The following is a 13,781-nucleotide window of genomic DNA, read 5'->3' as shown; positions in this document are numbered from 1 at the left end:
AGCCTTTCAGTCGGTGACGATACAATCTATTCTCTAGATGAACCTAGAGCCAGCTCAGTTGTCTCCCCGCTCATGCAAGGGCCGCGGCCTTTGTGGAGCGATGGGTAACGATGCTTCGTGGGCGACCGTTGTTGATGTGTGCAGAAGGTGCCCGGGTCGGGGCGAGGGGAGGGATGTAAAGTTATACTGTTCTTGGTGCCGTGACCCGGATCACTGGTTGCTGCGAAAAGGAGGAGTTTGAAAGGGGGGTGAATGTAACGATGTGAAATGGCTAGCTAGGTAGCGGTGGTGCGTGCTAGCAGCCTTTCAGTCGGTGACGTCACTTTGCTCTGAGACTTGAAGTAGTATTCCCCCTTGCTCTGCAAGGGCCGCGGCCTTTGTGGAGCGATGGGTACGATGCTTCGTGGGCGACCGTTGTTGATGTGTGCAGAAGGTCCCTGGTTCGCGCGAGGGGACGGACGTACAGTTATACTGTAACATCAGCATACATCCCAACATCTTCCCCTGTTGATGATGCTTATTATGCATTTTGGTTGAACCAAAAGATTACATGTAACAAATCTTTATAATTTGGAAACAATTAAATATATACAGTGCATTCGGAAAGTATTCAGACCGCTTGACTTTTTCCACATTTTGTTACGTTACAGCCTTATTCTAAAATGTTTCAATTGTTTTTTTGCCTCATCAATCTACCACAATACCCTATAATGGCAAAGAAAAAAAGTTTTTTCAAAATTTTTGAAAATGTATTAAAGTAAATAACGGTCTTTCCAGACATGTTTGATCAGGTTCAAGTCTGGTCTCTGGCTGGGCACTCAAGGACATTCAGAGACTTGTCCCGAAGCCACTCCTGCATTGTCTTGGCTGTGTGCTTAGGGTCGTTGTCCTGTTGGAAGGTGAACCTTCGCCCCAGTCTGAGGTCCTGGGGGGTCTGGAGCAGGTTTTCATCAAGGATCTCTATTTACATTTACATTTTACATTTAAGTCATTTAGCAGACGCTCTTATCCAGAGCGACTTACAAATTGGTGCTTCACCTTATGATATCCAGTGGAACAACCACTTTACAATAGTGCATCTAACTCTTTTAAGGGGGGGGGGGGGGGGGTTAGAAGGATTACTTTATCCTATCCTAGGTATTCCTTAAAGAGGTGGGGTTTCAGGTTCTCCGGAAGGTGGTGATTGACTCCGCTGACCTGGCGTCGTGAGGGAGTTTGTTCCACCATTGGGGTGCCAGAGCAGCGAACAGTTTTGACTGGGCTGAGTGGGAACTGTACTTCCTCAGAGGTAGGGAGGCGAGCAGGCCAGAGGTGGATGAACGCAGTGCCCTTGTTTGGTGTAGGGCCTGATCAGAGCCTGAAGGTACGGAGGTGCCGTTCCCCTCACAGCTCCGTAGGCAAGCACCATGGTTTTGTAGCGGATGCGAGCTTCAACTGGAAGCCAGTGGAGAGAGCGGAGGAGCGGGGTGACGTGAGAGAACTTGGGAAAGTTGAACACCAGACGGCTGCGGCGTTCTGGATGAGTTGTAGGGGTTTAATGGCACAGGCAGGGAGCCCAGCCAACAGGAGTTGCAGTAATCCAGACGGGAGATGAAAGTGCCTGGATTAGGACCTGCGCCGCTTCCTGCGTGAGGCAGGGTCGTACTCTGCGAATGTTGTAGAGCATGAACCTACAGAACGGGTCACCTTTGAGGGTTTGAGACGACAGGGTGTTGTCCAGGATCACGCCAAGGTTCTTAGCACTCTGGGAGAGACACAATGGAGTTGTCAACCTGTGATGGCGAGATCATGGAACGGGCAGTCTTCCCCGGGAGGAAGAGCAGCTCCGTCTTGCCGAGGTTCAGCTTGAGGTGTGATCCGTCATCCACACTGATATGTCTGCCAGACATGCAGAGATGCGATTCACCACCTGGTTATCAGAGGGGGAAAGGAGAAGATTAATTGTGTGTCGTGCATATAGCAATGATAGGAGAGACCATGTGAGGATATGACAGAGCCAAGTGACTGGTGTAAATAGCGAGAATAGGAGAGGGCCTAGAACAGAGCCTGGGGGACACCAGTGGTGAGAGCACGTGGTGCGGAGACAGATCTCGCCACGCCACCTGGTAGGAGCGACTGTCAGGTAGACGACGCAATCCAAGCGTGGGCCGCGCCGGAGATGCCCAGCTCGGAGAGGTGGAGAGGGATGCTGATGTTCACAGTATCAAAGGCACCGATAGGTCTAGAAGACGAGAGCAGAGGAGAGAGAGTTAGCTTTAGCAGTGCGGAGCGCCTCCGTGACACAGAGAAGAGCAGTCTCAGTTGAATGACACTCTTGAACCTGACTGATTTGGATCAAGAAGGTCATTCTGAGAGAGATAGCAGCGAGCTGGCCAAGGAACGGCACGTTCAAGAGAGTTGGAAGAGAAAGAGAAAGAAGGGAAACTGGTCTGTAGTTTTGACATCGGAGGGGATCGAGTGAGGTTGGTTTTTCAAGAGGGGTGCAAACTCTCGCTCTCTTGAAGACGGAAGGGACGTAGCCAGCGTCAAGGATGAGTTGATGAGCGAGGTGAAGGTATAGGGAGAGGTCTCCGGAAATGTCTGGAAAGAGAGGAGGGGATACGGGTCAAGCGGCAGGTTGTTGGGCGGCCGGCCGTCACAAGACGCGAGATTTCATCTGGAGAGAGAGGGGAGATACACATATTTACTTTGCGCTGTTCATCTTTGCCTTGATCTGACTAGTCTCCATGTCCCTGCTGCTGAAAAACATCCTCATAGCATGATACTGCCACCACCATGCTTCACCGTAGGGATGGTGCCAGGTTTCCTCCAGACGTGACACTTGGCATTCATCAGAACAGAGAATCTTGTTTCTCATGGTCTAAGTCCTTTAGGTGCCTTTTGGCAAACTCCAAGCGGGCTGTCATGTGTCTTTTACTGAGGAGTGTCCTCCGTCTGGCCACTCTACCATAAAGGCCTGATTGGTGGAGTGCTGCAGAGATGGTTGTCCTTCTGGAAGGTTCAACCCATCTCCACAGAGGAACTCTGGAGCCCTGTCAGAGTGACCATTGGGTTCTTGGTCTCCTCCCTGACCAAGGCTCTTCTCCCCCGATTGCTCAGTCTGGCCGGGCGGCCAGCTCTAGGAAGTCTTGCTGGTTCCAAACTTTTTCTTCAGGACCATCAATGCTGCAGAAATGTTTTTGGTACCCTTCTCCAGATCTATGCCACGACACAATCCTCTCTTGGATCTCTACAGACAATTCCTTCGATCTCATGGCTTGGTTTTTGCTCTGACATGCACTGTCAACTGTGGGACCTTATATAGACAGGTTTGTGCCTTTCCACATCATGTCCAATCAATTGAATTTACCACAGGTGGACTCCAATCAAGCTGTAGAAACAGCTCAAGGATGATCAATGGAAACAGGATGCACCCGAGCTCAATTTCGAGTCTCATAGCAAAGGGTCTGAATACTTATGTAAATAAGTGATATTTCTGTTTAAATATGTTAATACATTTGCAAACGATTCTAAAAAACAGTTTTCACTTTGTCATTATGGGGTACTTTGAGTAGATTGATGAGAATTTTTTTATAATAAGGCTGTAATGTAACAAAATGTGGAAAAAGGGAAGGGGTCTGAATACTTTTCAGAATGCACTGTATTTAACAGTTTCACTCAATTAATTCACACCCCTCACTATTGTCATTGGTTACACTAATTGCACTGTTTGTCTACATAACCTGATTCAAGCATTCATGACATTACCCTGAAGAAGGCACAGTGATGCCGAAACGTTGGTGTTTTACCCAAGAAATTACTGGGAGTTTCTAAATATAGATTGTCCAACTCTCTTTCTGTATTTTGATAGCTTACAAATAAAAGGGAGTTAACATAACAAACATCACAACCTGGAACGACAACAGATACACATTGATTGATTTAAACATTGTTTCATATTTGGTTGGTTTCCTGGACAAAGATCAAGCCTAGTCCTGGATTCAACTGCTATTGTTAATGGAGAATCTCCATTGAACATCATTCTTAGTCGAGGACCAGGCTTAATCTGTGTCTGGTAAACTGGCCAAATAAGTGGTAGCCAAAAATCTTGAGCACACTCAGACATATTCCTAATCTGTATCTGAGTAAATGAGCACAACATCACATTTCCATTCCAGTGCCACATGATTTCGCTCATCTGGCATTGCACAGAGTGGTGCATTATGGTTGATTGTCCTGCTGCAGTAGACAGGGTTTCAAACCGTGCAACATTTCAATGTGCCGGGCACAGGAGGCTGGTGGCACCTTAATTGGGGAGGACGGGCTCATAGTAATGTGGAATGGTATCAAACGCATGGTTTCTATGTGTTTGATGCCATTCCATTCACTCCGTTCCAGCCATTATTATGGGCCATTCTCCACTCAGCAGCCTCCACTGGTGCAGGGGCATACATCAAGTAGGCTATTCTTAACGTCACACACATAAGATCAGGGTTGTATTCATTAGTGCATACTGTAGCAAAACGTTATGCAATGGAAAAGGAATATTAGTGTTTCTTATTGGGTAAGTTCAGGGAGTCACTCCCTGTTTCGGTTCATTTCCTTCTGTTTGATGTCAGTGAATACGACCAAGAAAACTGTTCAAACAAGGTATTACTGTCAGGGACGGATATCCTATTGTACAGCAGCAGGGACTTGTTCAGGTGGGAGTAACGTTACTGGATGTTCAGATAAAAATGTATTGTGTACAACATGACTGTCCAATATTAGATAGACATATCAGAATGTCTGAATAGGAAATTGAGTTAGCTCTATCAATTCTATAGTTTCTATCTGTTTTTGAGTGTTTCACCTCACTGAATACGCCTGGGCCACGTTCAGAAGGGTGCAACGCTGTGGGATGTTCTGATATAAATATATTATGTGGAACAGACAAGCTTCTCTTACCTGTAGAATAAAGAACCATGTCAGCTCTATTAATGACATTTCTATCACCAGTTTCCCCTCACCGAATACATGCAACAATAGTGGGAAGGTCAAATATGTATTGTCCAATCACAGCAAGATTTTTGGTAATGATGTGTCCACTGTCCAGCCATATCAAAGCAAAGGCAGTTCAGGGTTGTGGAGAAGCTCCTGCCCTCCTGACCACACGCACACAACCGCACAGGTGTGCGCATATACGCAAGCACAGGTATGCGCACATACGCACGCATGCACGCACACACACACACACACACTCATCATTGACATCCTGCTTTGGCAGAACTAAATTGTTTGTGTATTATTCTGAGACAAAGAGTGAAAGAGTGAGAGAGAAACAGACAGACAGACAGACAGAGGGCGCCTTCCTCTGCCCAGGCATAACTGACGCATGCCAGATCTTAAAACGCCTAGATAGGTATAGCATCTGAGCAGGGGAATATGACCAGTGTAACAGAGAGCGGTGAAATCTCTCTCTCACCCTCCACATCCAGGGCTTTCTAGCGTGGGTCAGACTGGTCGTCTGATAGGCTAGACAGAGGGGCATCAGCTGTCAATCTCAGCAGCACATCCTGATGCACCTCCAACTCACTCACTGGGACATAGAATGGATAAAATCAAACACAGGCTATCCTCTCTCACACACACACACGACTTACCCACATCCATGGGGTTGGTCATATAGACAGCGTTGGGTCCGACCCCAAAGATGAGTTGGTGGTGCCATGCCAGCTGCGTGTTCATGGTGGCCACAGGCACTGGCCCTTTCTGGATCCACCGTGCCAGCCAGGGTACCAGCCTCACCTGCCGGCGTTAGTGGAGGGGGGAAGTGGCGACCCAGCACACGCCCACCACTGGCCTACTGCGCCCCAGTTATCAGCTGCGTGTGTGTGGCACCTGGGAGAGGGGAAGAGACAGAGAGGAGGATGTATCACAGGTATACAACAGTGGATAATAAATACAGAAACACACAAGCACGCATGCACGCATACATACACACAAACACAGTTGAGAGAGCATTTGGTGGTCATGGTTGAGGGCCTGTGGTCCAGTTAGAGAAATTGTGGTATAATGAGGACGTTCTAAGGGTGGTCGGTTGTGGTCAGAGTAGACTGCTGGATGAGTGTTGTGGTTGACTGTTGTGTTAAGTCAAATCAGGGTTGGGGCCAAAGATTCTTGTCATAAATTGTGGTAATTAGGTTAGTTTGCAGATGTGGTCAGGTGATTATTATGAAAACAGTGCACGGTTGTTAGCTAAATAGAACATGGACAGGTCAACGGTTAGTATCGGCCTCGCTCCGGGAGACAGGTAATCGGGCAGCGGCGCCTCGTTCCTCCTCAGACATGTCCGCACACACCGGTCAGCCGTCTCGGGTGCCACGACGATGCCGAGGGCCTGTAGGATGTCCACTACGGCCGTTGCCTCACAGGCAGATGCTCCTATCTGCATGGTCTGCCTCTCCACTGCCTCCTGGATGGACCATAACATAGCCCCTTGTCCCTGCCTCTCCTCTCCTTCTTTGGGACGTTGGGATGCACAGCAAGCAGTTTCAGTCTGCTTCTCCACATGAGGATGCACTACCTCCATCTTCACAAGCCACACCTGCTGAAAAATGACTTCTATGATGACCATATTTCTTTTTTAGACTGCATTGCATATTGATACGCTTGACCAATATAGACTCTTATCAGAATCACTGTTATGAATTGTACAGCTATGTCTGTGAGAATTGCACATGGAGCCTTTTGACATGAATCTACATTTGGGGAATACTGACAAGTAGCCCAATAATAGACTAAAGAAGCCTCACCTTACAGTAAAGGCAAATTGCCTCTGGCAGCCAAAACAGCCAAATACACCATCTAAACGTAAACCGGTTCTCAATTGGTCTACGGTTCTAGAACATAAAGCCCTTCACTTTCATATCACATCAAAATAATTTCACAAGTGCAAAATATACACTTACTGTCCACTGTTTTACCCGGTTTGAATATAGTTGCAGAATACAGTATTTTTCAGTGACAACACAGGTTTAATCATTAGCCAAACAGTTGCAACTAAAACTAGAGTTTGTATTGGACAAATTCAGGTAGGTCCCTCTCTGATTTGTTCCGTTTGCTTCCGTTTAAGAAACGTTTTGCATCCTTCTGCCGTATACACCAAGGGTTGGAATCCAAATCATTTTCCAATCGTTTCGTTCTGAACAGAACCGTTTTTTTGGATCCTTGTATTCTGTCTTCCCCATATGTGGTGTCAGGTTGGTTGGAGAAAAGGTTGGGGACTGTTGAGTCGGTGAAAGTAACGCAAAGTGGACTCGTGAAGATTTATTGTGTTTCTTCAGTCCAACGAAAGCATGCTCTCCGGACCATGCAACTACGGACAAGAACTTGCTTTGTTCTCCGGAGCAGGGCGCCATTGAAAGGAGTGATAACGGGGGTGGCATTAAGTGTTGAGAAGGATCAGCTGAAAGTGAAGATTCCTGGTGTCTATGACGCCCGCTGTTTGGTGCGACGCAGACCAGGTGGAGAGCGTGTGTCAGTTATCCCATGAGAGATCTTGTTCCGAAAATACTACGGTGTTTTAGGTGCCAAGCTTATGGTCATGTTGCAGCAGTGTGTATGCTGGAGATTCCTAGATGTGAGACGTGTGCAGGAGGGCATTAGAGGAAGGAATGTTGAAGTATTGGTGGAGAAGGTTGTGTGTGTTACCTGTGGTGGTGACATGGGGCTGGAGATCGGAGGTGTCCAGTGAGAGAAAGGCAGGTTGAGGTTGCCAGGGTCAGAGTAGTACAGAAAGTGTTGTATGCTGAAGCAGTGAAGAGAGTGGTACAGGAAGATGGGTACAGGGTTAGGGATCCTAAGAGGATTCCTGCAAGTAGGCGGAGACCAATAGAGAGGGATGGGAATAATATTTGCTTCAGTAAGGTGGGTTTCTTAGCATTCATAGCCATGGTTGTCAACTGCAGAAATGGAATGTAAGTCACAGAAAACAGCAGTTGTGGGGGCAGCTGCAGTACTTTGGATTGCGAGGTTTTACAGCAGAAGAGTTGCAGGGGGTGTTGAGTGCTAGTTTTCTGTCTTTCCAAACCGTTGGCCTGTAGTAGGATTAGATAGGGCTAAACGGTGGAACGGGGTGGTGTTTTTTAATGTTGTAAGGGCTAATAGTTGGCATGGCATGAAGGAACTTTGAATGTCTTTGAACTTCTGAGAGTTTGCTTAACATTGGACCAGAGCTACAAGCTTGTGTGTGCCAGTAGCAGTTAGGGTGACCACATGTCCCGGATTGTGCGGGACGTCATGCATTTTAACCCTTTGTCCCGCAACGAAACAATAATGTCCCACATTTGATCAACAAATTCAAGCAACACTAATTTAGAAAAAAAGGTTAATTTGTCCCTTATTTTAGTCACACATTACAACTTGGATGTGGTACCGGAAGCCTACTGGCAGTGGCGGTTCTAGCTTGTATGGCTCCCTGGGCGAACGTATGAGGCTTTTTTGTTGTAGAACGGCCTCTACGTTCATACCTAGGCAGATTTTTGTGCAGTCATAAAGCCTGTGGCCCTGTAGTTGCTGAGACCCGTCTCTGTCTTTCTGAGAAGACTGACTGCAACATCCACATGCATACTGGGAGACTGCATCAGCTTGCTCACATGTTGGATCTGTCTCAAGATGTCATACTACACCACTGTACTGATGCTGAAGTGATATGATCCCACCTCTGACAAGGACTGGGCCTCAATCTTTATCACAGGGTATTTGGTTTGATCCTTCACCTCAATCAGTGCCTCTCTCACTGCTGCTGCCTGATATCTGTGGCTTGAAACTCTTAACTCTACTCTCCCACCTTGTCTCAGTCCACATCTACAAAGTGATGTCCACATGTTTTTTCAGGATGGCCCAACACTGTGTGAAGGCTGAGGACAAGGTGTACAGTTTGTAAGATGCCAAAGTAACCTGTGGCATCGACATAACTTTGAGCAACATCAGCCACAACCAGGTTCAATGTGTGAGCCCCACATGGCACGAATAGAGCTCTTGGATTCATTTCCAGGACTTGGACACCTTTGTTTTTGCCTCTCATGTTGGCCCCATTATCATAAGACTGTCCTCTGTAGTCCTCAAAAGGAATTTTTAGCTCCTCTAATCTCTTGAGAATCAGGGATGCCAAATGTTGGCCAGTGGACACCTCTCCCTCCAAAAACCCCATAAAATGTTCCTTTAGGTCACGCTGGTATAAAGGATTTGGAGACAGGCGCAGGAATACACAATAGGGGTTTTTAATACACCCAAAACAAACACATATACAAAACACTGGGCTGTACCCAAACAAAAGAGCGAGGGTAAACCTTGTTGAACGACACGGGACGATACCCGTAATACACAATATATAAAGCACGCAGCATGACAGCTGCACCAACGCATAAGTACTCACACGACCAACAGATATGGGAACAATAACCGACAAAGACAGAGGGAACAGAGGGCACATATATAACATACATATCAGGGGAAATGTGAACCAGATGTGTGTAATCAGACAAGACAGTCCGGGGTTGATAATAATGAATTCCATTCAGTGAAGCCTAGAAAGACGGTGACGTAGACCTCCGGAACTGGTGAACAGAATAAGCAGCAATACCGGGGGGATCCGTGACACTTTATGTGGGGCTCCTCCTTCAGTGACACAATTCTAATCACAACTGACAACTGTTCAGTGTGGCTGACATCTGAGGGGCAATCTAGAGTGATAGAGAATAACTTTGCCAGCTTGATGTCACCATTATTGAAATGACCTTGCTGTTCAACAAATCAATGAGTTCATTTTGTATTTGGTGGCCAAGGTAGCTGGTGGTGTGACTCGAGGTCCCTTTTTGGAAATGGTTAAGGTGCTCTTTCATGACTGGATCAAATTGTGCCATCAGTTCAACCTCTTTGAGGAAATTTCCATTTGATGGAGAGTACAGTGTTTCTGTGTGTCTCCTTAGTGCCAGATTTCTAATTGCCAGACTGCACAATTGCAGTCAGACATGTCAACACCTCTCTCCATCTTATCCTCTCATCCTCCATAAGTGCCATCTCATGCTTATCAATTTTCCCCTTTTTGATCCTCATTGCCAGTTCTTTCCATGTTTTCATGCAGTTTTGATGTTCTGGACTGCTGTCGTGTGAAGTCAGCAAAGAACTTGCATGTTTCCAGTCTGTCAGTCCTGAGTTTGCTAAATTAATTTTCTTCTTAGAAAAGAGTTTGCAGCAGAAGCAGAAGAGGCTGTTGTTTCTTTCAGAATACACCAACCAACTTCTAGGGATTTTTTCACCACTCACCAAGGTCTTCCTAAAATACTGGTGGTGGCAACTTCTCCATCACTTGGTCCTCTGCAAACTAGTTGTGTCCGAATTCTGTCAGTCAGAACTGAAGGCCAGTCAGCAGGGTCTGTAGACAGTGGTTCATCCTCAGCAGCAGGATTTGGTGGGGATGCTGCTACAGGCATTTCTAATGGAGAGCACATGGGCATTAGTTTACAGTCGTGGCCAAAGGTTTTGAGAATGACACAAATATTAATTTCCACAAAGTTTGCTGCTTCAGTGTCTTTAGATATTTTTGTCAGATGTTACTATGGAGTACTGAAGTATAATTACAAGCATTTCATAAGTGTCAAAGGCTTTTATTGACAATTACATGAAGTTGATGCAAAGAGTCAATATTTGCAGTGTTGATCCTTTTTCAAGACCTCTGCAATCTGCCCTGGCATGCTGTCAATTAACTTCAGGGCCACATCCTGACTGATGGCAGCCCGTTCTTGCATAATCAATGCTTGGAGTTTGTCACAATTTGTGGGTTTTTGTTTGTCCACCCGCTTCTTGAGGATTGACCCCAAGTTCTCAATGGGATTAAGGTCTGGGGAGTTTCCTGGCCATATACCCAAAATATCGATGTTTTGTTCCCCAAGCCACTTAGTTATCACTTTTGCCTTATGGCAAGGTGCTCCATCATGCTGGAAAAGGCATTGTTCGTCACCAAACTGTTCCTGGATGGTTGGGAGAAGTTGCTCTCGGAGGATGTGTTGGTACCATTCTTTATTCATGGCTGTGTTCTTAGGCAAAATTGTGAGTGAGCCAATCCCTTGGCTGAGAAGCAACCTCACACATGAATGGTCTCAGGATGCTTTACTGCTGGCATGACACACAAGACTGATGGTAGCGTTCACCTTGTCTTCTCCGGACAAGCTTCTTTCCGGGTGCCCCAAACAATCGGAAAGGGGATTCATCAGAGAAAATGACTTTACCCCAGTCTTCAGCAGTCCAATCCCTGTACCTTTTGCAGAATATCAGTCTGTCCCTGATGCTTTTCCTGGAGAGAAGTGTTTCCTTTGCTGCCCTTGACACCAGGCCATCATCCAAAAGTCTTCGCCTCACTGTGCATGCAGATGCACTCACACCTGCCTGCTGCCATTCCTGAGTAAGTTCTGTACTGGTGGTGCCCCAATCCCGCAGCTGAATCAACTTTAGGAGACGGTCCTGGCGCTTGCTGGACTATCTTGGGCGCCCTGAAGCCTTCTTCACAACAATTGAACCGCTCTCCTTGAAGTTCTTGATGATCCGATAAATGGTTGATTTAGGTGCAATCTTACTGGCAGCAATATCCTTGCCTGTGAAGCCCTTTTTGTGCAAAGCAAGGATGACGGCACATGTTTACTTGCAGGTAACCATGTTGGACAGAGGAAGAACAATGATTCCAAGCACTACCCTCCTTTTGAAGCTTCCAGTCTGTTATTCGAACTCAATCAGCATGACAGAGTGATCTCCAGCCTTGTCCTCATCAACACTCACACCTGTGTTAACGAGAGAATCACTGACATGTTGTCAGCGTGTCCTTTTGTGGCAGGGCTGAAATTCAGTGTAATTTCTTTTTTGAGATTCAGTTCATTTGCATGGCAAATGGGGACTTTGCAATTAATTGCAATTCATCTGATCACCCTCCATAACATTCTGGAGTATATGCAAATTACCATCATACAAACTGAGGCAACAGACTTTGTGAAAATTAATATTTGTGTCATTCTCAACTTTTGGCCACAACTGTACACACGTTATTCACAGCATTTATAGTGGTGGAACATCCCACATACATACCCAGTAATAATAAAATCATCACTGTTACCTACAATATGTAAAGTTAAAACTTTGCAAAAGGTAAATTATTTATTTTGTTTATGTTATGGAGGGATGCACACAGAAACACATGTGTGTGTACCCACACACACATGGGAACGTGCGCACAAACACATCTGAAGAATCCTGCTGGTGTGAAGTGGAAGCAATTGGGTCTTCATCCTCATCCTCAGGCAACATTTGTGAAGACATCTGTGTGGATGAGGAGGTGGATGGCTCCTCATCCTGGCCAGTGCCAGAGGGTGCTCCAAAACATTTCAGAAGTGCCCCTGAATTTGCATTGAAATGCAGTATATGAGTATGACACCCTAAATACATTTGTTGCACAATTAAATATGCATGTCAAATTTACACAATTTATCAAACTTTCAGAATAGGAACCAAATGAACCATGCAACCTCCTTGGCTAATTCTAGGCATAAGACACCCCAAAAGACTCAATATATCAGAAAAGATACAAAATATCTGCATAATACAGACGTATTTTAAGTTACCTACACCATTGGAAATTTCCCTTACTGGGCTCAGGACCTAGTCAATACAATCACAGAAAACCTTCATGATGTCACCTCAGTGAAAGTTAACCAAATCAATAATGTGCTAGTTAGGTTGTAATCGTTTTGCTGCAGGCTACACACATTATCACGATGAAACTGTGTGAAATTATATCCAATATTATGTAAGCTAGTTGGACAGAAAACTGAATTTTGTCGCCCTATAGCATAGCAAGCAACATAGGCTAACAAACATAAGTGTTATACAAGACTATTTCATTACATGCATAATATTATATTAATAAAGAGATGACATAGCTGCATACCTTTATCTTGTGTGCGTTTCTCCTCTTCTTCTTTCTTCTTTTTCCTAAACTGGGCACCTGATAGCTTAGATCTTTTCTTATCCATTTGTGTTGATTTGGCACTCGAGCATCAATACATTACCCATCCCCTAACACTGTCAACCAAGAGAAAGACTAAACCAATTCACCTTGGTGGTGTGCAGACTGGTTTTATATTATTCTTAACGATTTCGCACAAACCAGAAAAAAAGGCAACAATCTTTGAAACTATATATTCACAGTATTATGAATGAATTGTGGTTTATTTGGTAGCATTTCGTAGTGTGACTGATTTTACTAATTGCATTTGTACTGTACAAAGATAGAGGTGAGCTATTTGATAGATTCCCCCGCTCCCCCTACCTCAGGATTCCAGTGGGGAGACCTGAGGTCAACCTACCCCCGCCCGCCTCCCCATCTCGTACTTCTGAGTGGGAGACCTTCCCAGGGCTGCCTAGCTCACAAACTACAATCAAGGCGCCCACTCTGACAAAGTTAATTGACCCACAGTCCCACACCGTGACATGATACCATTGACATGACGTGCAAATGAGCGATAGAAAACCGATCGTGCAAATGTCACCATTCCGAATGTTTTGGTGCGGGCGCCCTATGCCGACCCCGGCAAGATGTCGCCCTGGGCGGCTGCCCATGTCGCCCATATCTAAATCCTCCACTGCCTACTGGTGATGTTAAACACTTCTCCAATCGTTGTTGAGATTTGATATTCTGCACAAGACGAGAAGTAGGCCAATGTCATAGATAGGCTATTGTCAACCAATCGTAGTTCTTAAATCTTTTCGCCCTA

Source organism: Salvelinus sp. IW2-2015, linkage group LG27 (genome assembly GCF_002910315.2).
Source record: "Salvelinus sp. IW2-2015 linkage group LG27, ASM291031v2, whole genome shotgun sequence".
Lineage (NCBI taxonomy): Eukaryota > Metazoa > Chordata > Actinopteri > Salmoniformes > Salmonidae > Salvelinus > Salvelinus sp. IW2-2015.
This window is presented reverse-complemented; position numbering follows the sequence as displayed.